This window comes from Aplysia californica, unplaced genomic scaffold, assembly GCF_000002075.1.
Source record: "Aplysia californica isolate F4 #8 unplaced genomic scaffold, AplCal3.0 scaffold00211, whole genome shotgun sequence".
NCBI classification, from domain to species: domain Eukaryota; kingdom Metazoa; phylum Mollusca; class Gastropoda; order Aplysiida; family Aplysiidae; genus Aplysia; species Aplysia californica.
The window spans coordinates 733,572-738,056 of NW_004797481.1; positions in this window are offsets into that span (position 1 = coordinate 733,572).

The following is a 4,485-nucleotide window of genomic DNA, read 5'->3' on the forward strand; positions in this document are numbered from 1 at the left end:
GGGGGGGTATGCCTGCGTGGGACTGAGGGGAAGTGAAATACGCCGGCAAAAATACTAGATCTAATACATTAGAGGGTTACAAAGTGATACGATTTCTCATCGGGCCCCCCCCCCAACCCCCTTAACGATTGCCTAATTTCAAATTTTATTTCATAGCCCTTGTACAGCACAAAACGAGAACTTTCTTCCAGCGAACAAACAGAAATACATGTGGGGCTCTCGTGGCCTAGAGGTTAAGGTGTTTGCCTCTCATTCAAAAGTCTCGGGTTCGAATCCAGGTAGCGACGGAAAAAAATTTTCTCCTCTAAAATTGTCTCCTTTCACCTCCTTACCTGTTCTCTAGCAATGTTCTGTCGTCTGCTTTCGCCTCCACTTTTTGCCCCCACCCCCTCACCTCCTTTGCCCCCTTCTCTGGGCTCCTGACTCTTTCTGCAGCCTTTCCTCTGTTTCTGCTTGGCTCCTTTTTACTGCTGTTTTTCAGACTCACCCCTGATCTTCTGGTAGGAAAGCTCTGCCCCTAGCCTTCTAGGACAAAGGCGAAAAATCTCGGAGGCCCCGTGTGCAAGTTGCGCAAGTTAAAGATCCCTTGGTGGTCCAAAATCGATAAGAGTAAGCTAAAGCCGCCATCCAGGCAAAAGTCAAAATTTCCTACGAACTGAAAATGTTATGTGTCCCCCGCACTCATATGACCTTATACAGTTGCGAGCGCCGTAAAACACTTACAAAAAAAAAACAACAACAATAAAAAAAACACAAAACAAACAAACATGTAGGCCTATTGAAAATATGACGTTTTAACAAGACACAGTATCAAAATTTACTACATGTACATTCTTTTGAAAACGAACCGCGCCGAATTCGAGACCTTAACATTCATAATATAATTGATGAATGTAATTTATACAGAATGCTGCCGAGTCATGGTCGGGTGTGGGTTCGTGAACGCGCTGTCATGTTTCATGACATTCCCCACACAGGAGAAAGGTGTTGGTGGACGGGAAAATCCGGGTAAATATCTGGATAATCGGATAACCCTCTATATCCGAAATCGGCTCTTAACTCTCTTTCCTGACCCGTTTGCCGAAGTGGGTGCTCCCATATTTTGTTGAAGTCATGCCATAGAGTTATCTCCTTTTGTGTACATCTATGAGTCATGCTAACTCGTTTGTCAAAGGAGTTCTAGCCTAACCCATTTGCCGAAGCGGTTCACAACATACTATATTATTCCGAAGAAGTGCACTAACGTATTATCCGGATTTAGCTAAAGCGACTCATTGTTCAGCCCTGAAAATTAGCCACCGCTCCGTTTATGTCCCCTTGATTTAGAGTTCAGGTCATTGGAACCAATTGTACAGCCCGGCCAAAAAAAAAACGAGTAGTAAACTGAGCCACTTTTCAACCTGTCGGCCAAGTCAGAGACTGTATACTAACTTATGGTATTTACAATCGTTGGGCCCAAAGAGGTTATATATAGTACTTATAACGTATTTCATCGGGGAGTGTCTACGTTCTCTAACGTTAGAGAATGTATACAAGCTGTCTATGTTCTCTAATGTTCACTGCTTCCAATTTTCCTCCTTTTTTTTTGAGTTTCCTCCAGACCTCATCTGCCGATCCGATGCCCGCCGCCTCTTTGATATCCCCCCCCCCCCTATTTCCGACTTTCTCACTTTCTTTGTTGTAAAAGTAAAAAAAGTAGATGTCTTCATCTTGATCTATGTTGTTGTCTTTCCTGAAACAGTGCGCATATATTAAGCTTGATCTACCTCTGGTCGTTGAATGTTCTGATAGCCGAATGGTCAGCGTGTCTGCGCTTGAAGTGATACACAATTACTGTATGTACTTTATGAGTGTGGGTTCAAATCCCGGCTCCGGAATTTTTGTTGTTGTTGTTGTTGTTGTTGTTTGTTTGTTTTTGTTTTTTCTTCTTCTTCTCCTCTTCCCGACTGACCAACAATTTCCCCCATAATTGTAATTTGTTGCTTTGTAATCTCTTATGTAGATAGTGGTGAAGCATGCACATTCTGGTTTTGTCCCCAATAGGAGCTTATCTACTGAGTATAGGCCTACTTTTTCTTTTTACCAATTTATGCCTGGTTAAAGTACATTTTCAACAGTGGCTTTCCTTGGTCTGTGAGTCTAAATTTCAAATTTTATTTTAGAATTAGAGAGGCCAGATATCTTAGCTCTTCAATTGCAAATTTTCTTTGTATTCGGGGCCCTCCTGCGGCCCCCAGACCCCTGCCAATAATTATTCGTCCTGGTTGGGGGTCCGGGGGCAAATTGTTGATCAGTATAAGGAGAAGGAGAGGAAAAAACAAACAGCCCCCCAAAAAATCCCCAAAGTTTCCGGGACCGGGATTCGATGCCACGCTTGGAAGCACTGAGCATAAAAATTAGAGAACGTAGACAGCTTGTAAACGTCCTCCAACGTTAGAGAACGTAGACACTACCATTTGATTGAGCCTAGAATCGCATTTAATTTATCGTGTGTTAATCGAATACCTGACACAATGTTGAACAAGCTTAGTTCCAAACCATAGAATAATACATAAATGTATATCGTTATAATCTATGAATAATACATACATGTATATCGTTATAATCTATGAATAATACGTACATGTATATCGTTATAATCTATGAATAATACATACATGTATATCGTTATAATCTATGAATAATACATACATGCATATCGTTATAATCTATGAATAATACATACATGTATATCGTTATAATCTATGAATAATACGTACATGTATATCGTTATAATCTATGAATAATACATACATGTATATCGTTATAATCTATGATAATACATACATGTATATCGTTATAATCTATGAATAATACATACATGTATGTCGTTATAATCTATGAATAATACATACATGTATATCGTTATAATCTATGATAATACATACATGTATATCGTTATAATCTATGAATAATACATACATGTATATCGTTATAATCTATGAATAATACATACATGTATGTCGTTATAATCTATGAATAATACATACATGTATATCGTTATAATCTATGATTATGTGCGTGGCGGGCTTCACACGGCGCACTATTCTTAAAAGTAGCAGCATAAAAATTGTTTATGTAGTGCATTAATAAAGTCTTGTATTTTTTTAATGCGTATCTTTAAAATTATATGATTTTGACATCGAATTACAAAAGTTCACATATTAGGTAACGTCAAGGTCGTTATTTGATCTCAACTGTACTTGTGCTTGTGGCGCTGGCCTAGAATTTATCTTCATTTTCAAACTACATGTAGTTCTATTCTGTTCATCAGCATCTACAATCACATCGTGTACAAAAGTAGCCTACGCCCAGGGCAGGCTGGATAATCTTGCCTCTCACTACTTTAACTGTGCAGTCTTTTAATGTGGATCGACGTGGTGCAATGCATGCGCACGTCAATTTTTGAGCATATATATATAGAGTGCTTGGTTTCAACTTAAAGCGTGTTAATTCGTCTTGCAATTGATGAAGCAACAATCAAATAACTGCCGATCTATCTCGATAGACGTAGATATATTTGCCGTTGAAGGGGATGGGGGACGACTGGTGTCAGATGTAAAATGTGCGAGAAAATGACCAGCAAATTGTGGCGACTTCCAAGGCTAGAGTGCTCTAAGAAACGGCAAACTAATGTCTTATGTGCCTATGATCAACATTTTTCTGCAAAACCTACCTAGATATGTGTTGTTAAAAAGACGCAAAAGTTGTAAAGCCTACAAAACAAAAATACCCCCCCCCCCCCAAAAAAAAAAAAAATTTAAAAAATTTAATCGATCAAAATAGCCAAGCCGGCGGTAAAATTGCCGGTTCTCAATCTCGTTATTCCATTACATGCATTTTGAATAGCGCCTGATTTCACCACGATGCCTCACATAATGTGTAATATTAACTTGGTATATTTTTTAATGTATTCACTTCTATTCTCCCAAACTAGTTCACTGTAATTTCCCCCCTTGTTTATTGAGGATTTTTGTTCGATGTACTGTGTCTTTGCAACTCGGACAGTTGCCTATTTTTAATCAGGGAAAACATACACATTAAGCTGTATGTGAATCCCTCTTGAATTAACTTTTTCTTTCTTCTGTACAAGAATGCAAACGCCTCAGCACTGAAACCAAAGATTCTGAGAATCTTGGGTGAAACGGCTTCACCGCACTGGGGCTGCTAAACCTCTTTCTGGTCGAGTCGATAAACCAGTGGTCGTAATCCGGCTTAATAATAATAATATTATGTTCCTGGTTCCAATCCCTCGTGGCGTGTCCTTGACCTTTGGTCGTTTGGAAAGTTCAAGGTCTTTCCGCTCATTTGGCTAGGTCCTATATTATCGGCGATGGGAGTTTAAATTCGGAGGTCCCACCCTTTGAGAGACCCTAGAGGTGTTTGTGTGTGTGCGTGTGTGTGTGTGTGTGTGTGTGTGTGTGTGTGTGTGTGTGTGTGTGTGTG